This window comes from Myxine glutinosa, chromosome 14, assembly GCF_964187855.1.
Source record: "Myxine glutinosa chromosome 14, kmMyxGlut1.1, whole genome shotgun sequence".
In the NCBI taxonomy this organism is placed as follows: domain Eukaryota; kingdom Metazoa; phylum Chordata; class Myxini; order Myxiniformes; family Myxinidae; genus Myxine; species Myxine glutinosa.
The window spans coordinates 72,329,612-72,355,381 of record NC_136274.1 but is presented as its reverse complement, the minus strand read 5'-3'; the positions used below and the strand labels follow the sequence as shown (position 1 = coordinate 72,355,381).

The 25,770-nt window shown below is 43.1% G+C and overlaps 1 protein-coding gene across 2 annotated transcripts in view; it reads left to right on the top strand.

Moving 5' to 3' along the window:
• The first annotated feature begins 14,807 nt into the window (after positions 1-14,807).
• LOC137439905 (unconventional myosin-XVIIIa-like) overlaps positions 14,808-25,770 on the top strand; it is a 346,703-nt gene continuing 335,740 nt past the window's right edge. For both annotated transcript variants that reach the window (XM_068136130.2, XM_068136128.2), the window contains exons 1-2: positions 14,808-14,905; positions 15,276-15,387. The gene's annotated coding sequence lies outside the window, so the exon portion shown is untranslated. The remainder of the gene's footprint in view (positions 14,906-15,275; positions 15,388-25,770) is intronic.

The window sequence follows — 25,770 nt, the reverse complement described above, 5'->3', positions numbered from 1 at the left end:
GAACACCTGGGATGTTGGCAGACATGTGAGGCTGGTTCCACCCTTCAATGAAAAGGAGGTAGCAAATATTTTTTCACACTTTGAGAAAGTGGCTCAACTGCTAAAATGGCCTGAGGAGTCCTGGACCATGTTAATGCAAAGTGTCCTGGTGGGTAAAGCTCAAACTATTTATTCGGCTTTACCGATTGACCAATGTGCAGATTATGAGGTAGTGAAGAAAAACATTCTCGAAGCCTATGAATTGGTCCCGGAAGCTTACCGGCAAAAATTCCGGCATGCCAGGAAGAGGGAGAGTGAGACCCATGTGGAGTTTGCCAGAATGAAAGAAACCATGTTTGATAGGTGGTGTGATTCAAAAGGGGTTGGGAAAGACTTTGAGCTATTGCGACAATTGATCCTGGTGGAGGAATTCCAACAGTGTGTCCACGAGGACATTCAAGTACATCTGGAAGAAAGGAAAGTACCAAAGCTGTATGAGGCAGCAACCATGGCAAATGACTATGCCTTAACCCACAGGATGGGGTTCCACAAACCGAACTTTTCGCCTAGACCTAGCCAGGGGAGCTATGGTACCTCAGGGGCAGAGAACGAAAATTCATGGGGGTGGCCTCGAGATGAATATGAGGACCACTCTGATACCACGACTTCTAGAAATCGGAAGACAGCAGTTACAAGGCAGACTTATCCTCCGGGGGGCTCGAGACAAACCACGAGGTTCTCCGCCGGGCCTACTTGCGCTTTTTGCCATAAACCAGGACACTTGATGTCCCACTGTTATGCTCTGGGAAAGGAAAATCAGGAGCGGAGTTCGACTAGTACAACTCCGAATGCAATGGCCAATGTGAGAAATCGCCCTCAAAAGGGTTACCAACCATTTATTTCAGAGGGGTTGGTGTCACTGGGTGGAGATCCGACTAACCGGAGACCTGTTAGGGTGTTGAGGGACACAGGAGCACATCAATCTTTAATGCTTGAAGGCATCTTGCCATTGTCAGAGGAGACGGCAACTGGTGATAGTGTTCGTTTACAGGGGATTGGTGGTTGTGTTAGAGCTCCACTTCATGCCATACATTTGGAGTCCGATTTGGTGTCAGGACCGGTCACCGTAGGTTTACAAGCCACTCTTCCTGTAGAGGGAGTATCTGTTGTTATCGGGAATGACTTGGCCGGTGGTCAAGTTTATGGTAACCCGATGGTTGTTAAAAAGCCCAGTAGGGAAAATAACACCACACCAGTTAGGGATGGCAACAAATGTAGCAAGTTATTTGTAGGTGGACTGAACTTCAAAACAAAGGAAGAAGTTCTGACCTCTGTCTTCAGCAAATATGGACCGCTTTTGGAAGTGCGGTTGGTAAAAGACAGGGAAACGCAAAAGTCAAGAGGGTTTGTCTTTGTCACATTTGAAAGCACAAAGGACGCCAAAGAGGCAGAGAAGAATTGGAATGGTAAGGATTTGGAGGGTTGGACCATAGCCGTAGAGAAGGCAGGCCATAGGCGGCGAGGGGGCTACCGAGGAGGACAATGGAGTAGTAGTTTTGGTGGTGGCCACAATCGATATTATTATGGAGGCTCCCAGAGTTACGGCAGCTTCCGAAGGAAGGATTATCAGGGTAGGGGCCGAGAAGGAGACCGCTATTCCCGGGACTACAGTGACAAGCGATCCAACCGTGGTGATTACGAAAGTTAGAAAGAGTTGAAGCACTGAATGCTGTGGAGCAGCCGAGCCAAAATTCTTACACGGATTAACCATGAACGCCACGTTCCTAAAGGCGTCCATGTAGTGAACTTTCCTGCACAGACTAACCGTGAACTCCATGTTCCTAAAGGCGTCCAAGTAGTGAATACTTCCAGGCCTCACCACCCAACCACCATGGAACCTGGCTTTCAGCTCGGCCTCCTGGGAAAAGTGCTGTAGATTTGCTTGACTTTGGGTTTTTGATTACTACCCCTTAACCTTCATTCAAAAGAAACGAAAAGTAAAATCAGAGGGTGATGAGATGGAGTTTGGCTTTGCAGGAGTCCAACTGGGAAATTGAACATGTAAAGGGCAGGGACAATGTCGTGGCTGACGCTTTGTCCAGAGTCAATTAACTTTGGAAATCTCTGTGGGTTGTTCGAAGTTTGTTCCTTGATTTTTGGGAAATATTGATTATTGTGGTTCACGGGAATTGATGATGTGGGTTGTGAGTTTACTTTGTTTGTTTACAGAGTTTGCCGACAAAGAAAGTTTTCGCTGTGTTCAAACTTTCTTTCTTGAGGGGGGGAAGTGTTACGGATTCGGCCCTTCCATGGTTGTGGCTTTCATCCACTTGTAACATTGCTGGTTAGGTATTATTATTCTTATCGGGGTTGGAAGGAAACGGCGATTATTGTTTGTTTAAGGGAAATGGTTATTGTGGTTAAAAGGTTAAAAGCGCTCATGGTAAAAATGAGACAGGAAATCGGATCGTGACCCGGAAGAGGGGGAGCGAGGAATAAGAGGTCGTGAGGCAAAGGTCAGGGAAAGGCATGTTGGAGCTCCATACCTAGCGTGGTCGAGCGTACATCGCGAGTGAACTTTGAGTCCTTGAAAGGAATATCGTGCGATAGGTGTTATCGCCGGAATTTTGAGGAACCTGCATAGTCAGGTATCGGCATTGAGGTTCCGGAGAATCCTTGCCTAGAGGCTCCGGCTCAAGTGAGAGCCATCCGCCATTCTGCCCCACACGCTGCATCCATCGAAGAAGGTTTTGGTGCACGGCAACTTTTCTCATCCTCCGGCCGTCTGCCGGGGATGCGTGTGTGCGAAAGCGGCGTTTGAAGGTTACACGGCAGTTCGCTGATTGAACGGCGAATGTGTACGTCGGCGCGCGTCTTTGGGGATTTCCCATTCTACCGCGAGTTTGCTGGGTGTTGCACCATGTGACTTCTGTGCCGCTTCGAACGCCTACGCCTCGATTGATCTTGATCGGACATTGTTCCAACGATCGCTGGAGCGAATCAACTTTGCCTTGGAGAGTCATAGAGACATTAAGGAGTGCTCGGTTCCATTCCCTGGGAGTGCCGTGAGTTTGAGATAATTACTAGATAAGATGGTACCATCTTAAGATTTTGATTGTCTGGATTTGCTATCATTATTGGTGATGTTATTCCTGTGTGATTTTAAAAATATTATTGGTTTGTTTATAACCATTGGTGTGGTTTCCTTATTGATTTTGACACGGAATAATATATATTTTTCTGCCGTGGCTCCTCCCGGGGTTCGGAGGTATACCGGGACCAGGCGGTCGGGGAGGAGCACGTAACACAGTTTATAGCTGGATCGTGAATCAAACCCTGGCTGGCTAGGCAGCTTAGAGGCGAGATCCTGTCAGCCCCATGGAAACGCTCAACCTGGTGTTTCACCTGCCGGGTGATGCATCAATGTGTGCTTCACCCAACGGAAGATCGTTAAGATGGAGGATGTGGAGGATCCGTCTGACAGCAATGATCATTGTTGGAGTGTAAAGATTCCACGGAGTCTTTTGCAAACATTCGGGAGGTTATCATCAACAACCTGAACAAATTTCAAATTCCTGCCTTGATTGATTGCTGCAAAGGCAATGATAACCCACCCAGCATAACCATTACCAGGAGATCAGTTAGGCAGCACCGATGCTCTGTCAAGGGTGTGTGTGTGTGTGTGTGTGTGTGTGTGTGTGTGTGTGTGTGTGTGTGTGTGTGTGTGTGTGTGTGTGTGTGTGTGTGTGTGGCAGAGACAGTGAGAAACAAAGACAGACACAGACAGCTAGAGTATAGATCTGGATCTGAAATTTTAACTCAATGACTCCCTATTCCAATGGCTTCTCGATCATCCATTGCTTGAGTATTTTATCCCAGAACCCCTCCAAACAATATGTCCATCCACAAAATGAGTCGGTTCTGAAGTTCATCCGATATCCCATCAGATAAATTTGCACTTAGTACATCTGTGACCATGAATTGTATCCGGACATCAAACTGGAAATATTGTAGAGGGTGCTGGAGCTGCTGTCGTTTCGACCACAATCATAAATAAGGTCTGCATTCTGCTGTTGTTGCTCCAAACGATCATGTAGGTCCTTCACTCAATTCGGAATCTTTTTTCTGCTGGATGCATCCAATTTTCTTGCACAATGTCACAATCAGGATAGAAAATGTAATATGGCATCAAATGCTGTCCTTGCTGTTCTTGGAACAATTTTTTAAAATCATGATTGCCTGTTAATTTGAGAAGCTATTTAAAAAGAATCTGCCTTCTGGCTTTTGTGAAACCATTGTTTGTCTTGCAAATATATTGCAAGCACTCTCTCTCTCCCTGTAGGTGATTTTGAATGAGATATTTGGGGGTTTTTTCCTCCCAGGATGATTACCTCTTAGATGCAGGTGTCAAAAATCCTACATAAATGCAGCCATTGGGCCTCGTAGGCCCAACGGATGTATTCGTGTAATGTTTTGTTAATTTTTTTTATTGATTTTTTTCATATCCTTTTTTAATCCAAGTCGATGCTCATGGATGTGTATTTGCTCAGAAAATGTGAATCATTGATCCTATTATGGAAGAATCCCATACAAGTATAAATGAATCTATTTCTTTTTTTGGAAAAAAAAAAATTCTTGTTCTTGCATTTTCAACTTTTTTTTCTCTAAACATTTGAGGCTCATGGAGGACTATTTGCTCAAAAATATGATTCACTAATCCTTTTATTTAGAATGTATATGCCCACAACTGTCAAAAATCCTACAACTACGCAGCCCTTGGGCCTCGGAGGCCACACGAATGTATTCATGTAAAGTTTTTTTAATTTCCATATTTTTGTCACTGAATTATTTGTAACCAAGTTATAGGAGCATATAATGAGGCTTATATCAAGAAAATAATGATATAACATAGTAGTACAACAACATTTTTTCGGGGCCTCGAAGGCCCCAGGCCTGCATTCGTGTCGGATTTTTGGGTTATAAGTGAAGAATGAAGATTTTCCCATGAGCCTGAATGAAATTTTTATTTATTTATGTCACTGAATTTTGTGTAACAACATGAAAGTCGGTGAAAATGAGGCTCATTCCAAAAAAAAATTGTACAGCATAGTTTTTGCAACAAAAAAAACCTTGTGGGCCTCCGAGGCCCAATCACTGCATCCAAGGGTTAAGGATCATAGTGTAAATGTCCAGAATGTGATATCATGCCAGGAAGCCATTTTGGTATCAAATAAGTAGAGCAACTGCTTGAAAATGTCAAAGACTATCCTGAGAAATATTGATATTAGGCTTCGTAGAGACAGAAAAGCTCAAAGACAGAATAGTTTTCTCTCAATTTGTAGTACAAGTTTGATTTCTTGATGGAATTGGATCCAATGAGAAATTGTCTTTTCCATTTGCAAAGAACGTGGTGCAATCCTTCAGGTATGACCTCCTTTCGAAGAGGACATTCGTTAGCTAGAGCTCTCAGTTGTGAAGGTGCCTTTCAAAATCATTGTGTGCTGCTCTATGACTTCTTTATCGGTCCCAAAATTATTCCCACCTTCTTGTAGGGTCGTCCGGGAAAAAATGTTGAACCAAGTCTTTCATGAAGCAGCTGGCCAGGCTTGACATCCACCTGAATGTGGCAGGAATTTGTAAGTAGTTCAGTTCATAACTCGCCTACTCTTCGCTAATGATAGCTAGGATCCTTAACATCTACCGGCTACTGCAAGCAGACGAGACAACCAGCTTAATGTCCATCCGAGGGATGGCATACATTACTGTACAACTCCCTGCATGTGAAGGATCAATCTGGTAGTTTTTATTGCCCAGTAGACATATTTATGGATTGTGCACTTAATGATAAAGTATAAGATTTGGCACAGAGCTTGAACATATCCGAAGGAAGTTTTTATTTTTTATTTTAGATAGAGCCATTTCACATTCTTCATGTGGCAGCTATGGTGGCCATTTGTCCAGGTGACAGCAATTCCTACATGTTTTGTCCATGAATTGGTAGATTGGATGACGTTATCTCAACATAAACCTCACAAAACTGCACTTTCACATTTATTACCCTCGTCAGAGGACACGGTATTGCATTCGGGTATGTTTGTTTGGCTGTCTGTTTGTTTGTCTGCCTGTTTTATCTGTTTGTATGTCTGCCTGTTTGCCTGTCTGTTTTTCTGTTGTTCTGTTGTCTATCTCTATCTCTGTCTGTCTGCCTGTTTGTCTGTCTATTTGTCTGTCTGTCTCTTTGTCTGTCTGTCTGTCTGCTTGTCCGTCTGTTTGTCTCTTTGTCTGTCTCATTGCTTGTCTGTCTCTCTGTCTGTCTGTTTGTCTGTGTCTCTTTGTCTGTCTGTCTGCTTGTTTGTCTACCTGTGTCTGTCTGTTTGTCTGTCTGTCTTTACGTCTGTCTGTATGTTTTTATGTTTGTCTGTCTGTCTGTTTGTCTGTCTCTTTATCTGTCTCTCTGTTTGTCTCTTTGTCTGTCTGTCTCTTTGTCTGATTGTCTGTCTGTTTGTCTCTTTGTCTGTCTGTTTGGCTGTCTTGTCTGTCTTTTGGTATGTCTTTCTGTAATTGTCTATATCTGTCTGTCTGTTTGTCTGTCTATATGTCTGTTTGTCTGTGTGCATGTTTGGCTGTTTTTCTGTCTGGTTGTCTGAACCTGAGTTTGTGTATTAATTATATCTGAACTTTTTTTGCTGTTTTTTTTTGGTTTGTATACAAGATCAAGGCTCGTGAAACAGCTAACATGAATGACAAAAAAAAAAACGGACACATAACACATAATAAGGGGAGCGGTAGACAAGATGGGGACAGAGTGGGGAAGCACACAAGCACAACATTTGAGAGCAGGGACATCAGGAGATCTGTGGGAGGGAGAGGGCTTGGGGTGGGCGGAGACATGGGAAGGGGGGCGGGTGAGAGAAGTATAAAAGACATGGACACTGCAAGGACTTCCAGGAAATAAGTTGGTATTTCAAAAAAGTGGATCTGGGGTGAATTAACGGGGGTAGAAAAGATCAAGGTTTTGGATGGGGGAAGATAAGAGATGGTGGTGAACAGCTGCTTTAAAGACCTGGAGGGATGAGTGGGATTGAAGAGAGCGAGGGAGTTTGTTCCAGGGGTGGGAATAAAGAGGAATGACAGAGTGAAGGTGAGCAGAGAGTCTTGATTTTGGCAGTTCACCAAAAGAGGGTTGCTGGCAGATCTTGTGCGACCTGCAGGAATATTTGGGGGAAGGAGCACAGATAGAGCTGGAGGAGCTCAGCCGGAGAGGAGTTGGTAGAAGACAGAAAGACCACCAACCTGCCTGCGGTGAGGGAGTGAAAGGCCCTCGGAGTTGGCTTCATCGTGGGAGATTCCAATGATTCTGAAAGCTTTGGCTTCAACAGCGTGAAGCCGAGCTAGGTGTGAGGCAGGAGCACCAGCCCAGAGGGGAGAACAGTATTCCATTGAGCTGCAGTAGAAAGCCTTGTATGTGGAGAGGAGCTCATGTGTGCCAAGGAAGGACTTCGCACGAGGAGGATGCCCAGTCGGCGACTGGCTTTGGAGGCTAGCTTGGAAATGTGGTTTTCCCTGGAAATATCATGGCAAAATAGCATGGCAAAGGTAGAGAGACCCAAAAACTTGAGTGACAGAACTTATTGGAGAGGATAGTTGAGAAAGTAGATGGGAGGGTTGTCCAGTCGGTCTTTTCGGAGAGACATAGTAAGAGTGTGAGATGCCCAGTCAGGATTGAAAAACATGTTCCACTTGTTTGACCAGTCTGATTTTTTTCCAAGTCTGCAGAGAGTGAGGAGGCTGAATACTGCCAATCTGCGGGACGAGGTATGGAGCGGCAGAGAGTGGAGTCATCAGCAAAGATATAGAGAGGATTTTCCAGGGAGTCGGAGAGATCATTGATGAAGACCAGTAAAAGCACAGGGCCCAGAACACTGCCTTGGGGAACTCCAGCCTGAATAGCAAGGGGAGATGAGAGAAATCCATTCAGGGCCACACGTTGACTAAGACCAGAGTGGAAGTACGCAAGCCATGCATGGAGATTTCCATGGGTACCATAGGAGGAGAGTTTGGTGAACAGAGCGGGGTGCCAGACCGTATCGAAGGCATGTGATATATCAAGGGAGACATCTCTGATTTCCTTTTTGGCATTGAGGACCTCCATCCATTGTTGAGACAGCAGAAGCAGCATGTCCAGAGTAGAGTGACCTTGGCTGAATCCAAATTGATGATCCAAGATCAAGCCATTGGAGAGGAGGAAGGATTTGATATCAGAAGCGATTATTGATTCCATGACCTTGCTGATTATTGAGAGCAGACTGATTGGTCTGTAGCAGCAAGGATCTGTTTTTGCACCTTTTTGTGTAAAGTGGTAATGTTTGCTGATTTCCAAACTGCTGGTAGATGACCTTGACCAAAAGAGAGGGTGAAGAGAACAGAGAGAGGGTGAGATAGAGTGGCAGAGGAGGATTTTAGGACCCGTGGGCTGATGCCGTCTGGTCCAGTTGCAGAATCAGAGTCGAGGGTTGACAGAAACTTATCCACCTTGTCAGGAGAGAAGGACACAGAGTCCAGGAGCAGCTGGGTTCGACTGGGTAAGGTGGGTACAGAGAGCGATGGGTTTGGGACACAATATTTTGAGGCAAACACAGAGTTGATGCATCTGGCTTTTTCACGTGCAGTGTCAGCTCTGTAGCCATTTGAGGTAAGGGAGGAGATGGAAGGGGAACAAACACCAGAAACAGATTTGACCAGATGCCATCAGGATTTGGAGGAGGGAGACAGGTTTGAGAGTTCAGTCTTGAGAGTCAAGATATATTTTTTCCTGGCTCTCCTGAGGGTAGAGACACTTGCTCTGCGTTTTGTGAAAGGAACTTAGATTACCTACAGTTGGATTAGCCTCCCATGAGGTGAAGGCAAGTTGGTTCATGGCAACTGCCTCGCCACAAGCTGCAGTGTACCATGGACGGGAGGAAGGGTACGACAACTGAAGACGAGATGGGATAAATCTGTACATGAGAGAGAGCAGTTTACTGTGGAAGAATTCCCAGGAAGAGCTGATGTCAGAGCCAGTAGAGATGGGAGACCAGTCCAGATCATTGATGGCTGCTTGAAGACCGTGCCAGTCGGCCTGAGTGAAATGCCAGACTCGTCGGCGCTGAGGAGGCTCTCTGAGAATGGTCAAACTGGTTTGACTCGTTTGGGCAGGAATTTGTAATTTGTTGAAGGTGCCAGTGATAGCTCCTCTACTCTTCGTGAAGGATACCGTGGGACCGTTAACGTCCACACTGTAATTCCAGCACCCATGACACGAGGGTAACGTCCATCCGAGGGACAGCACACACACTGATGAATCAGCCTACCTGTGTAACACCTGGATGACAGTTTATAGCTGGGTCAGGATTCGAGCCCATGCTCGACAGCTTAGAGACGAGTGTGTGCACCTCTATCCTGTAAGGTCACTTGTTTAGACTCGTGCTACCTTTTGTACCTGGATGAGTTCAGTTACCAAGCAGCTGGCTAACGCTCGCCAAGCCTGCCGTTCCTTATTGATGGTTTCCAATGGAGTGCTTGTTTGAGTGTTTTAGCCACGTGGCGAGCTCTCTGCAACAAACTTAGTAACTGAACACACCAGTGCTGATGTCACTTTCCATAGTCGGTTGTTTTTATTTTTGTGGAGCTTCTGCCTTCACAGTATGTGGTTGGCCAATCATGAGAGATATTGGAGTGATGGCGTCAACATTCACTGTTCACCTGAGATGAGAGTACCTGGTGGGATGAGGGAGAGAGAGAGGGGTGGATGGAGGGGAGGGGGGAAGGAGCAGGAGTGGCGGTGGGTGCAAGATAGGTAGAGAGGGGATGAAGTTTTTGAAAAGGCAATTCCGGATGGATTCGTCATAGTTACTCCCAAATCTGTGATAACCAAACGTGATGCATCATTCGTGTAAAGTTGCCTCTCTATGAGCTCAAGTTAACTTTGTGAAGGTCAGGGAGACGCACGTATGAGTTGTAGTTGTTTAGCGAACTTAAAGTCTCAAACTATGACTCATTGCATATGTATGATTTTAATATTCCTCTGAGCGAGTATTTTCGTTTTTTTATTTATTTATTTTTATACTTATTGTGTTTTATTTATTTATTATTTTTACGTTATTTATTTATTTATTTTTTATTTATTTTTTATTTTTACGTTATTTATTTATTATTATATATTTATTTATTTATTTATTTTCCTTTTTTTTTTTTACTATTACACCCGCTCACTATGGGAGCGGCAGCGGGAGTCATGTTATTATACTTTTTATTATTTCCAATTATTATTACTTTCCCAATATGTTTGATCAGGTCATTGAAAGGATCAGAACATGCATGATATTACAACATGTTGGATCAGGTCATTGAAAATGTATCATTAATATTATGGTATGCCATTATCATGTGTTGTTATTACCTTTGTAATGAGAAGTGGCTTTGGAAAAACACCACAAAAAACGCCTTGGAAGAACTCCACGTTAGCGGCAGGAAGGGTCATGCTATTAACGCAACCTTTATAAAGTATATAGAGTACAGTAGATCTTCGCTCAGTTCTGGATGTAAAACTTACCTCACGGATGTTGGGGTTCCTCCAAATTTCTTTGTTTAGTGTTATAAACAGCATTAGCGACTGTTTAAAAAGCTAATCATGCGTGTTTGTGGTTTATAATATTTTAATTCTGGTTTGGGCTGTTGGGTCGTTGCTCCCACAAAAAAGCCATAATAAGCTATTTATAAACATTGACTCGATGTTTGTTGAAGCTTGTTGAAAACCCCTTATTAGGTGGGATATTAATGGTATTAATATTGTTTTGTAATAACATCAATATTATGCTATTATCGTTAGTTTTGTTATTAGAAGTGGCCTTGGAAAAACGCCACGATAAAGCTAATTTAACATTGCTATACACCTCACCACGGAACCCCATTGACGGCAATGGCGGGGAAAACTCGCTCGGGGGATAAAACCCCCTTGGGTAGAGGGGGAAAATGAATGCGCTACAACCTTGATTGTGTATCCCTTAGTTTGGTTGGGATTGGATAAGTAACCATGGAATGTATCGCAGTCAAAAAAATCATCAGACAGATGCCAAATTGAGAATTTTAGTATGATTATTTTTATTTATGTATTTTTTTTAAAGTTATTTATTTATTTTTATTTATTTATTTTAATTATTTTAATCGAAATAAAGACCGATTACTGCACCGTAGTCACAATAAGGAAGTCGGACATTAACCATACACACACACACACACACACACACACACACACATCATATATACTGTACATATATATATATCTATATAAACACATACATAAATACATACATACATAAACATACACATGTACATACTGTATATACGGACATATACAAATTCACATACATAGATATAATAGCCGGCGGAGCCGGTGTTGTCAATAAACGAGTACGTATTATGTTGAAAACCTGATTATGCCTTGGCTCGAGAATCCGAAGCGCAGTGGACGCAGCCATCTTGCGGATGCGGAAGTATGCATAACAAATTTAAAACGTTCATTAGGAGTTTCTTTCACCCGTCGTCGTTTGATTCACAATCTTATGCACCTCCGATGTAATAATAAAATAAAATAAGACCAACATCGGCCCGCACGGGCCTGGTTATCTTCAACAAAACGCGTCACCAAACACCGGACCCAATGAGAGTCGAGCATTTGCAAAAATATTTCTAAAATGAAAGCGCTCAATGGTGGGCGCCATCGACCGGATGCGGAAGTTTGCATAAAACAATTGTAAAAAAGTTCAATAGGAGTTTGTTTCACCCGTCGTTCTTTGATTCACAATCTAATGAAACCTCTAATTAGTAATTAAAATACGTTAAGACCAACCTCGTTATCTTCAACGAAAATCGTCATCAAACACCAGAACCAATGAGATTCGAGCATTTGAAAAAATATTATTACGCGTTTCGGAGGGTGAAAACGGCATCAAATATTCTAACATTGACGAAGAATGATTTTTTAGAAATCTCGCGGCCGTATGGGATAGTTTTTCACGGCCATAGATAGGGTATAAGTGGTTTACATATTTAGTTTAGAAATACGGATAGTTTTTCACGGCCGGAAATATCCGAAGTTGACACGGAATTCACCGAATTAATCACTGCAAGGTAACGTCTTCTGGTGGAGGAAGCTGCCGTGCCCGGAGAGTCAGAGAACCAGCCCTGGCGCCTGACAGCGACTGAAGTTAGAAGACGACACACAAACTGTGAAAACGTATGTTAAGCCCAGTTAAAAATAGGCCTTAAGCTCGCACATCGTATAGTTACTTCCTTAAGCTTCTTGTGACATTTATTGTATGCAGGTATTGCCATTGGGGAAGACTGTCTGCTCTTCTCTTTTACCAAGTCTTACCAGGTACGGTACCTACTACACCTACCTACTACCAACTAACTACCTACCTACTACCAACTACCTACCTACCTACTACCAACTACCTAACCTACTGTACTGATGCCATAGTTATGGGTAAAATAGTGGCAAGAGGCTTTGGCTTCGCCGGCTCATTGCGGCTTTGCACTTTGCAGTAGGGTCATATTATGAAAATACGCATTGCGTAGAGTGAGAGCTTCGTCGACAATGGTCAGTCGATCGAGTACGCAGCCCTCGCAAAATAAGGATTGCTTTTTTATATTGTTTAGTTGAGAGATGTGAGCTAAGTGGTGGTATCGACTAAAGGTAGTTAAAGTGTATTCAGGATTGTTTCATGTCATTGCGTAACGGAAATTAAGCCTTAATTTGAAGAAAGCCAGAAGTAGAAAAATAAAACGGAAATACATCACGTTCTTCGTGTGGCCTTCGTTTACCGCTTGAGAGATCAGCCAGAAAAGCAAGATCACGTGAGCACGATGGCGGATCATGGAAGGGACATTTGAAATGACAACATGAAATTTTGTTCCCAAGGGAATGGGGAATGACAGTGAAATTTTGAATGGATTTGCATATACATGCAATTGCCATAGAGGTTCGCTTACAAAGCTCTCTGTGAACCACCTCATGAGGTACCACCAGCTACACTACCTTAGTCACGACACCCAACAAATTAAACCACAGCAAGGCCAAGAGATGAAGTAAACATTAAAAACAATACCTATTATTGTAATTAAATAAAAACTCAACATCAGAGAATGTGGGATTCTAGTGTATATAAAACGTTTGACATCACAGGAAATAGACATATCGCCATACTGCGAATACAAGATGGCGGATCATGGAAGGGACATTTGAAATGACAACATGAAATTTTGTTCCCAAGGGAATGGGGAATGACAGTGAAATTTTAAATGGATTTACATATACATGCAATTGCCATAGAGGTTCGTTTAAGAAGCTCTCTATAATGTATTTTAATATGACGCTACTGCAAAGCTGCAATGAGCCGGCGAAGCCAAAACCTCTATTGAACCTTTTCGCAATTGTTGATGCATACTTCCGCATCCGCAAGATGGCGGCCTCCATGGAGCAATTTGGTGCGTCAAAGCTTCGAAATTCTCAAAGGATCCAGTAAAATCTGGCTTTTCAACATAATACGCGTTCATTCACAACACCGGCTTCGCCGGCTATAAATAATATTTTTTTATTTAAATACCTCCATTACTTAATACTTTCTATAAATAAATGTATATGCTTAACCAATAGTAGTTAATTCAATATTATATCAAATGCAATAACGTTTAATATGACCCTACTGCAAAGCCGCAATGAGCCGGCGACTCACTCAACAAAGTCAATCCATCATGTCTCAAAGTATTTTAATTACAAATTAGAGGTGCATAAGATTGTGAATCAAAAAAAGACGGGTGAAACAAACTCCTATTGAACTTTTTCGCAATTGTTTATGCATACTTCCGCATCCGCAAGATGGCGGCCTCCATGGAGCGATTTGGTGCGTCAAAGCTTCAAAATTCTCAAAGGATCCAGCAAAATCTGGCTTTTCAACATAATACGCATTCATTCACAACACTGGCTTCGCCGACTATTATTTATTATTTTATTTATTTATTTTTCTAATTTTTACGTTTAAATTTTTTTTTTTAACGTTTATTTATTTTATTTATTTATTTTTATTTTTACGTTTTTTTAATTTATTTTTATTTCTTTATTTTTATCATTTCTACGTTTTTTATTTATTGTTTTTATTCATTATTTTTTCATTATTTTTACGTTATTTATTATTTTTATTTATTTATTTTTACTTTTTATTTATAATTTTTATTCTTTTTATTTATTATTTATTATTATTACTCGTGATTGGTGGGACATGAATCATAAGGACATCATAGTAGGCAATGGACAAACATGTATGGTATATGGGATTTAAACCTGGGTGCGTGCCCTACATGTAGGGGTTTCGGATACCTCCAATGGCCGGGATTCATATTGGGAACACGAACAGGTCTGACAGTCCATTTTGATGACTCGGTTGACGTTTGTGGGTGATATACAAGCTACACCTGTTTGTGTTCCACATGGTCATGGAGTGTACATTTTTAAAGCGAGAAACATCGTGAAAGGTTCCCTGCCTGACCTAACAGTTGAGGGAACAACGTTGATCGTTCACTTATAATGTAACAATATGTAAAACTTTCCTTTATAAAAAAAATAATAGAGAAGACCGAAGATATGGTGATTCTTTATTTATAAAACGGTATTTCCAAATATAACCCCATAACCGTCGGTCACATGACCTCTCTCTTGAAAAGAAAAAACATGATCAACATGATCGTTTTACGACCACCACTACGCACCATCACCACCCACGGAGTGTGGGTCTCCACCCATTGGTCCTTATCTTCAACTCCTGCCAGCCCTGGTGTCGCTCGGCTCAAGCGCCGCACGCCACCTACGCTCGCCTCATCGACATCCCAGGTGAGATAGCAAAGTCTCAACAAGGGTAGGTCTTTGACCGAACTCGGGGTCTACAGCGAGACATCGGGTGAGAAAAGAGTTTGCATTGATCTTGCCTCAAAGAAAAAACCTTCCTGAAAGCTATATGTGGCCTTCAAGCCTTTGCTGCTGTGCGCCCTGCTGGGCTATTTATAGTGCAACCAAAATGGACCGGTCAAGCCTTTCTCCACCAATGTACAGAGAGAGCATTTTGATGTATTTTCTTTGAAGCCCCCTTCTTGTTCCCATCCAACCCCCCACCCCATGCTCTCTTCTCTTTGTCTGAGCAACTCTCGTCGGACAATCTATCTTCTGCCTTTATACCCTTTGTGGACCGTTTTCTGACCTCCAGCGCCCCTATATCTTCGTGGTGGCGCCTCATCGGGTCTACCTGCTGTCAACGTGTCGGTGTTATTGACCACGAGCTTTGTAACCACAAATTGCAACCCTGGAGAATCCAGAAAGTAAGTTAATTGGATTATAAATTTGAATGTTGCTGCATATTAACTTTATCTCAAAGTAAAAGTGCGTTCTCTCCATTTACTGCTCACTGTAAATTTAAACAAATTGGAAGCAAGGCCTTGTCGATTTGGTTGTTTTGAAATAACATGATTGTGAGTGGTGTATGGTGTGTGACGTCATTTCCACAAAGTGAAATAACATGATTGTGAGTGGTGTATGGTGTGTGACGTCATTTCCACAAATTGAAATAACATCATTGTGAGTGGTGTATGGTGTGTGATGTCATTTCCGCAATAAGATTCACCATTGGGTGTAGTTGGCTGCATGGTGATTTGGGATCCAGCATTCCATTCAAAAGTGGGCAGACTTCTCAAGAGTTAATGTACATAATGTTTACAAATGGTGACCGTTCCAGGGTGACATGTCACGTTCATCCTTTAAATACTGTATACTTCCCCTGTGTTTCCTAGGAGGGGTTAGGGTAAGAACGTGCGAGTCCTGTAGGAGCTGGGGAGGGTCGGAGGGTTGAGAGTGCAAAAGTAGCTCGGTGGGAGAAGGTAAATTAACTGGAGACCACCAAGGTGCCTGTGATGTGCGAGCACCAGGCCTTGTGCTTCAGCGTCATCGTCGTAGATTTCAACAATGGTGAAAGCTTTAGATTCCACAGAATCCAGGAAAGACAGATGTGATGCTGGTGCACCAGCCCATAGCGGAGAGTAGAACTCCATTGGGCTACGAAAAAGTCCTTGTAGACAGGGAATAGTTTGATTTTTCAGCGAAATATTTGGAAAGATGGAGTATGCCAATTCTGCTGCAAGCTGTTGAAGCAATTTTATGATGTGTTTGGCCCTTTTCAAGAATATCTTTTGTTCCCCACACCTCCAACAAACAAGATCAGAGTCCGGGGACATTCAAATGAGCTCCGCCTGACCGATCATCTGTCAATGTACTATTGTGTACGCGATATTTCAAAAACCATTGAACATTTATTTTTCATATTGAACATGTATATTCCTCATGACATTATCTCCACCTGATTAGATCACAGCTGTGATTGGCTGAATTACGTTGCCATGGCAACCATCTCAGGAACTTGGCTTGTGTATTCTATATTTCAAAAAATATTCTTGATTACGCTTTCATGTTGCAGATGCCTATTCCTCATGACATTGTCTCAATCGGATTAGATCACGGCTGTGATTGGCTGAATTATGTTGCCATGGCAACCATCTCAGTAACTTGGCCTGTGTAAGCTATATTTCAAAAACCGTTGAACATTTATCTTTCATTTTGCACATGTACTCGTATATTCCTCATGAGATTATCTCAACTAAATTCGATCACGGCTGTGATTGGCTGAATTAAGTTGCCATGGCAACCATCTCAGTAACTTGGCTTGTGTACGTTATATTTCAAAAACAGTTCAAGATTTAGCTTTCATATTGCAGAAATCTATTCCTCATACTACCCGAAAGGCACGGGAATTCATTGGCTGCTTGTTTAAATTTTATTTTACCCTCATTCAGCAATTTTTAAAATGCTCGGCTTTATTTATTTATTATTCTTTTTCTTTGGAAAAGTGGAGATCTCACCACCACTCTCCCACCCTACACCCCATACACTGTCTTCCTTTTCCAAATCCTGGATCTGCCTCTGCATAAGTCATGAATTATGATGGTGGCTTTAAGATTCCGTGCTTATAAATCTCGATGACTCAAAATGACCGATGGTGTATATTAGAAAGCTTACACGTTTCTAAAATCTGCCTCATATGTTGAGCGGTGTTCATCGCTCTTCATCTGGCTTTCTTTATGAGCTGATCTCATGGCGCAGTGAAAAAGGAAACTGTGAACACTAACCCTGATGTTTCCAGACAGGCCTGCCAGTTGATTCCCCCATAGGATTCCCTCCCTAAGCTTGGTTCAGCCTACGCCATTTTCTATCGCTTTGGCAAAGTGGCAGGAATGGTGGCACCAATTTCAGTCAGATCATTGAATATATTTAAGAGAAATCAATTTTATCTTTTTTAGACAGTAGTGACCTTTCTCTTGTCTATTTTTGAATGAGAGAATTTAATTTTGACTTCCCTTAAGGATATTTAGGAAAGGGGATCAGTAAGTCGGTAGACTGATATTATATATCACTAACAACGGTACCCACTCTACCGGCGGGGCTTCAATTGGGAGGCCCAAATGAAAAGGCAAAATATCAGAAATTGAAGGCTTTTTTTATTTTAAACGATTCATATAAACATCCGTTAAATCATATCACACGCAAATCATCAAAATCTAAACAGTATTTGTAGAATTTCAATGAAAGCCACATCACTGTTCATATCGGTAAATATTATTCCATCGTGTTTGGAAAAACTGGAAAATTGGAAAATTGGAAAAATTGGAAATTGGAAAAATTTGGAAAAAATTGGAAAAACAATATAGCCTATTTAGTGTAGCAGCATAGCAAACCTGTTGTGCATTTTGTGATACAAGCACCAAATTTGGTACACTAGTAGACTATCATATTATGAAAAGATCTGGATATTGGGCCATCTCAGATTCAGAGATTTGATTTTTGCAAGATTTCGATTCGATTGGGATCGAAGAGAACACCTTCTTCGTCTTCTGTACAGTGAAGTTGCCAGCCCTGAATTCTCTGGCTACATCTGGGTGCTTCATTGGGAGTGCAACCGTGTCCCTCAGGTGAACAGGGACCCACCTGGCATAGTGTGTGTGGTCTAAGGCATGGAACCAAGAACCATGGGACCAGTTCCGTCAGGGCATCGAGGTACATCGTGAATGAAGCCTGCCGCAGAGAACGCACGTAGACCAGTACCAACATCTCTAGTTCCAGCACAGTTGCCCAGTACTGAAAGTTGGGAATGTCTTCTCCTCTCTGGTGACACCAGTCTTCGAACTCAGGCAGGTCTTCTGCATCATCAGCATATGTCATACAGTGGCGTTCATACGCACGGTGTTGCAGGATGTGCAGTGCCGCTGCAGTGATTTGATGAGCTCTTCTTGTGTGGGTGACGTGGGCAGCTCGTAGGAAGGAGTCGGCCGTCCCTGGCGTTGCAATCTCAGCTTGCAAAATCTGCAAATCTTGCAAAAATCAAATCTCTGAATCTGAGATGGCCCAATATCCAGATCTTTTCATAATATGATAGTCTACTAGTGTGCCAAATTTGGTGCTTGTATCACAAAATGCACAATTCTTTTGAATATTTGGGCTAAGCCGCTCCACTAATTTTACTCCAGGGGGTCCCAGGATTACCCACCCAAAATATCGTTGCGATTGGTTCAGCCGCTTTTGCGGTACCTGGGAACAGACGGACAGACGGACAGACAGATGGACAGACAGACGGACAGACAGACATTTGGTGAATTGTAGTAAGATTCAATTCAAGGAAATGGTTGAAACTTTTTGGGGGTTTTTTGTAAATATTTATTTTCTTTTTTTTTAAACAAAATTCATTTTTTAAAGTAAAATAGTTAACTTTCATATGTTATTCTACTTCCGTGTAGGCCTCAGACTTGCTAAGTCCATTTTGTTTTTCCATTAATCATGTATGTCCATGCTCACATGTTTGTTCTGCTGGACTCGCATCCTTAAACAACACAACAACACAACAGGCAGTTTAAGGCCATTTTCCCTGCTGGAGCGGGGGTTAGCCTCGCATCCGTAAACATTCATAAAAAATTGAGCGAAACATCTGATGAGGCCTTTTGTTATCCTGTTTGTTTATTTTTTGCCTTTTAAACTACTCGACCATTGGCCATAAAATCCATATCATTATTAATATCTTTGTCAGAGAAATTCCGGTTGTAGGCTATATTATCATTTTCCATCACCAATGACCTTACTTATTTTAAAATCATTTTTAGCTCTAACTTATCCGCTATTTTTACTGAAGAATCGCGAGATCAAATTAAATGTTTTATTTATATATATATATATATATTTACTTTTAACATTGTTCTTAACGAATGGAAACAGGAACGTTGTTGAGAAAGGTGAAGGGGAGGACTGAGAGGGCGTTGAGGATGTCGGGGATGGGGATGGGGGAGAGGTGGAAGAGGGAGATTGAGGCAGAGGGGGAGGGGAGCAGGGTTGAGGACTGGAAGAAGAGCTAACCAACTGGGGGGTGGGATGAGGATTTGAAGAAAAGGGGAAGGGGAGGACAGAGAGGTGACAGAGTTGGGGGAGATCGGTTTAGGTTTTGGGGTGGGGGAGGTTTGATGAATTGGGGTTGCGAGGGCCTTGGTTAGGACTTAAGGGTTTTGGGGGTTGGGGACTTGAAGAAGTAAAGGGGAGAGGAGAGAGGAGGACAAAGCATTGGTGTTGGGGAGGGGGATGGGCAGAGGGGACAGATAATTGTGAGAAGTGGGTTGAGGACTTTGGGAGGTGGGGATGGGGGGGAGGCACTTGAAGACTTGAGGTTGGGATTGGGCTTGAGGACTTGGGGTTGGGTGGAGGAGTTTTGGATTTGGGGTTGAGTGGAGCTTAGGACTTGAAGTTGAATTTTACATGATTTCGTGGGAATTTCTGATGGGAAAATCACCGGAATGTCCGTGATTCCCTGCCAGTGCAATGTATAGTTTGAGAAGTCGTTGTCTGTCCTGTCTGTTTGTGTGTCTATCTGTGATTGTGTGTTTGTCTATCTATCTGTGTTTGTGTGTCTGTCTGCGTTTGGCTGTTTTTGTCTGTGTGCATGTGTCTCTGACTACCATGCACTCCTAAACCGCTAGACGTAATAAGTTGTAAGCTGGATGGTTGTCCTCGTGGGGTACCTGGGAGGGTTTAGGGGTAAAATAAAAGAATAGTCTTGTATCGGGGTTCAAGGTTGGGGTAATACCCCAATTCTCTATGTTAATGTGTATTTCACGAACCTCGATCCTTTACACAAAAAAAATCAAAAAAAAATAGTATATCGCCACCTGGTGGGAGTGGGTATTACAAGTCAAACCAATGAAATGGGGCAAGTAATGGCCATGTTCTTTGATCATGTGATTGATTTTTGGTGCGATTGATTTGAAGGTATTGTAGATCCACCGAGATGGCGGGACTTTGATAAAGAATGCATCACCTAGCATGGTAAAGATTAAAATTCAGAATATCTGCCTGAAGCGGTCCATCTCACGCCAGTCAACCTTACAGCAAAAGTGTTTATCGAGTGCATATGAGTAACATGGATGGAATCAGGCTAATGATCTTCATTGTAGAGTACTGTGCTGTATAATAATTTAGGTTGTTTTTTGTTTTTTAACCAAAATAAATTTATAGAAAATTATGTAAAGCCTCTGTGTAAACTAGGGGTGATGTAAGTTTTTGGTATTAGCAGACTCTTATTGCATGCTGTTCTGTTGGCTGGAAGTCCATGTTACTGACTCATCATTTACTTCCTCTCTCATCCTTCCTTCTGCTTGTGCAGGTAACATAGTGTGATTAAAATGGCGCCGCAGTGAGTTACGTGGGTGAAAACTGGCATGTCACCAAACGCATTTCGTTCTCACTTGCTTTAATTCAGACAGGGGGGGGGGGGGGGAGGTTCTCATTTCGATTCCCAAACTCCCACTGCGAGTCTGTCGAGTCGTTTTTATTAATTATTTCATTTAATGGTAAGTTCACCTCCAGGATGGGTTATTCATCAGCCTTCTATTACATTACAAGAATGAAGTTTAGGGTAAATGGATAGTTGATGATGATGATAATCACAATGATAAGCTGATTTCTCGTTGTGCAATGTTGTCGTTTATTAGATCAAATTGACCCGTCGGTGCATCTCCTCTCTGGGATGGCTGGTTAGCTCAGGAATTTAGAGTTTGTCCGGGGCAGCAGTGATAACTCATGTTCTTCTTGTCAAAATGCACTAGGATGTATCACGTCCACCCACCAGTGTCCAATGCTAGTGGAAGGGTCCACAGCTTAAACATCCCATCCGACAGACTCCGGAGTTTTCGATGCAATGCTCTGCCAACAAAACACTAATGAAACACTTCTTTTTTTTCTTCTTTTTTTTTTGTATACTGAATCGAGGCTCGTGAAAGAGCTAACATTTATTTCACAAACAAATCAACCAGACAAACAAAGTATATAAAAAGAGGGAGCGGAAGACAAGATGGGGAGAGAAGGGGAAGCACACAAACACAACATTTGAGAGCAGGGAGATGTGTGGGAGGGAGAGGGCTTGGGAGAAGGAGGCGTGGGAAGGGGGGGGGGGGGTGGGAGAAGTGTAAAACACAAGGACACCAAGGACTTCCAGGACAGAAGTTGGTATTTCAAAAAAGTGGATTGGGGTGAAATTAGCAGGGGTAGAAAAGATCAAGGTTTTGGATGGGGAAAGATAAGAGATGGTGGTGAACAGCTGTTTTAAAGACCTGGAGGGTGGAGTGGGATTGAAGAGAGTGAGGGAGTTTGTTCCAGAGGTGGGAGAAAAGAGGAATGAAGGAGTGAAGGTGAGCAGAGAGTCTTGATTTTGGCAGTTTAACCATAAGAGGGTTGCAGGCACATATTGTGCGACCTGCAGGAATATTTAGGGGACAGAGCCCAGAGAGAGCTGGGGGGGGGGGGGGCGGGCAAGGCCAGAGAGGAGTCGGTAGAAGACGGAAAGACCACCAACCTGCCTGCGGTGTGTGAGTGAAAAGCCCTTGGAGTTAGCTTCATTGCGGGAGATTCCAATGATTCTGAACGCTTTGGTTTCAACAGCGTGAAGACGAGCTAGGTGTGAGGCAGGAGCACCAGCCCAGAGGGGAGAGCAGTATTCCATTGAGCTGTGGATGAAAGCCTTGTATGTGGTGAAGAGCTCAGGTGTGCCAAGGAAGGACTTCGCACGACGGAGGATGCCCAGTCGGCGACTGGCTTTGGAAGCCAGATTTGAAATGTGGGTTTCCCAGGAAAGATCATGGCAGATAGTGAGACCCAAAAGCTTGAGTGACAGAACTTCTTGGAGAGGATTATTCAGAAAGTGGATGGGAGGGTTGTCTAGTCGGTCTTTTCGGAGAGACATCGTAAGAGTGTGAGATTTGTCAGGATTGAAAGTTATGTTCCACTTGTTTGCCCAGTCTGTGATTTTGTCCAGGTCTGCAAAGAGTGAGGAGACTGGAGATTGCCGATCTGAGGGGTGAGGAATGGAGCGACAGAGAGTAGAGTCATCAGCAAAGAGATAGAGAGGATTTTCAAGAGAGTCAGAGAGATCATTGATGAAGACCAGAAAAAGCACAGGGCCCAGAACACTGCCTTGGGGAACTCCAGCCTGAACAGGAAGATGAGATGAGAGAAACCCATTCAGGGCCACATGTTGACTACGACTAGAGAGGAAGTCCGCCAGCCATGCGTGGAGATTTCCATGGATACCAAAGGATGAGAGTTTGGTGAGCAGAGCGGGGTGCCAGACCGTATCGAAGGCACGTGATATGTCAAGGGAGACAGCTCTAATTTCCTGTTTGGCATTGAGGACCTCCATCCATTGTTGAGAAAGCAGAAGCAGCATGTCCAGAGTAGAGTGACCAGGTCTGAACCCAAACTGATGATCAGGGATCAAGCCATTGGAGAAGAGGAAAGATTTCATACTGAAGCAATGATGGATTCCATGACTTTGCTGATAATTGAGAGGAGGCTGATTGGTCTGTAGTTGCTAGGAGATGTTTTTGCACCTTTTTTGTGCAAAGCGGTGATGTTGGCTGATTTCCAAGCAGATGGCAGATGACCTTGAGCAAAAGAGAAGGTGAAGAGAACAGAGAGAGGGAGTGAAAGAGCAGAAGAACAGGATTTTAGGACCCGTGGGCTGATGCCGTCAGGTCCAGTTGCAGAATCAGAGTCGAGGGTTGACATAAACTTTTCCACCTTGTCAGGAGGAAAGGACACAGAGTCCAGGAGCAGCCGGGTACGACTGGGTACGGTGGGTACAGGGAGGGATGGGTTTGGGACACAAGATTTAGAGGCAAACACAGAGTTGAGGCATTCAGCTTTTTCACGTACGGAGTCAGCCGTGTAGCCGTTTGAGGTAAGGGAAAGGATGGAGGGGGAACAAACACCAGAAACAGATTTGACCAGATGCCACCAACATTTGGAAGAGGGAGACAGATAAGAGAGTTCGGTCTTGAGAACGGAGAGATATTGTTTCCTGGCTCTCCTGAGGGTGGACACACACTTGTTTCGGGCTTTGTGAAAGGAAATGAGATTTCCTTCCGTTGGATCTGCTTTCCAGGAGACGAAAGCAAGTTGTTTCTCCGCAACAGCCTCACCACAAGATTCCGTGTACCATGGACGGGAGGAAGGGTATGACAACTGAAGACGAGATGGGATAAATCTGTGCATGAGAGAGAGCAATTTACTTTGGAAGAATTCCCAGGATGAGTTGATGTCAGTTTCTAATTGGGTCTGGAATCAAACACAGGTGAGACATCTTAAAGGCAGGTGAACTCCTTTTGCACCATCCCGATACTCCAATCAACTCCTAAGTTCCTTGTATGGATCGAATGTACGGTTGACTGTCTTGCCTCATTAGAAACCCTTGTGCCTCCCATAAAAGAGCTGATTGAATCAGAAAAGGTAATTTTAATGTTATGAGCGGCATGAAGGCTCATTTCTTATTGGCTCACCTTTGAGCTGTCTATTCCTGGGTTTGATCGGTGCTGGAATATAATCGGATGAAAATTGCCATCTGGTGTCGTTACAGCAAAGCTGTTGTATCATCTTGTAACCTGCTTTCCTTTCAGAGGAGACATGCGTTTATTTACCGATACAATAAGTCTTTTTAATCCTGGTACCAGAGTTGTGATTTCATCTTTGAGGGTCCACCGCATTTCCTCATGAAGACCTCCTCGTCTCTATGAGCTTCCGCGAGGCACCATGGACGGTGACGTGATCCTTCTGTGGGAGACCAGATCACAATTATCGATGTTGTTCTGCCTTTGGAGGAGTGGTTCATCTGAGTACTGTGTCCTATAGATGTCAAATTAAGGTTGGCAAACAATGGGAACCTCAATCCTGTTGTTGGCTTAGCGGTTAGGGTGCCGGCTTGGGATCCTAGGATCCTGGGTTCAAGTCCCGGTCGGTCGCTGAATTAACACCAGGGGGGTTGACTCAGCCTGTCTTCCTTCTGAGGTCGGCAAATTGAGTACCTGTTCACTGGTAATTCCCTGTGTGTTGCAAGAGGCGACTAACAGGGTTGGCGGCAGGAAGTGCATCCGGCCATAAAACATTGCTTCAAAAAGGGGACCACGGTGCCCGAAAAAGGCCAACCCTTGCTCTGTGGGGGAAAATGGCCTCTAAAGGTGGTTCATACAATGGGAACCTCCCTTTGTTCATTTGAGACGAAACTAGTGTCATGTGACCAGTCACATGGTCATCTATATTGTATTAATAAAAAATGAAAGCAACACTGGGATTTTTGGTTCACGAGTTATCAAGTGACCACTATATTCGTCATGGGTGTGCGTCTGTCTGTCTGTCTGTCTGTCTGTCCACAGCATAACTACCCGATGATGTCATCCGATCTTGATGAAACTTGGGTGGGAGGTTGATATCATGATCTAGTTTTGTCCTGCCTAGAGTGGGCGTATTGCCCCCATTGTGGGTGGAGGCATGCCCGAAAAAGATGTCTTTTTAGGGGGTAATCGAGTTCAAGCTACATCTTCTCCGAGGGCGTTGGTGGAATCTGACAGGGGTTTCGATATTTGGTTAGGCCAATGTCATGTGTCTAGCCCCACTGAGCTCGATTTTTCATTTTCGCCCCAAGGTCAAGGTCACAAGGTCACGAAATTTAGAAATGTTGATTTTTGATGGTTTTATTACATTGTTCGCTTCCTGATAGGGTGAAATGTCGTACATGATTTTATATTATCACATACATCATGAAATACAAGTTTTCCAACAAATGTCAGAATCTTCGACATTTGACCTTTGAAAGTCACAAAGGTCAATTTTTCAAAGTTGTCAGAATCGAACCTAATTTTCGGTATTGTGTAGCTAACTAACCTCATAACTGATTATGGTCCCGATTTGATGCATCAATCGTCGATGATCGTGACGATCGTGACGATCGACTTGATAGTCCGTCCTTTGTCATTGAATACCACTCGCTCGTGAACCATCGTCGTCTCCTGACTTCTTTTTTTTAAGTTTTAAGTTTGAACAAAAGCAGAGTTCATAAAAAAGATGCATTGAAGAAGCCTGACTGACGAAGAGTACCGTTTCATAAATTACAAGGACATTGATTCATAATGGAAAAATTAGTTTAGTGGGGCATATCCGATTTGAATCTCATGGGATCTCAGTATCGTGAACAAGACGTTCGGTCTGATGGGAACACCAATCAGGCAAGCCCGAACGTTAATGATTTAGGTTCAAATTTGAAATATGAAAGTTTTTTTTCCCAATCTTGAAGA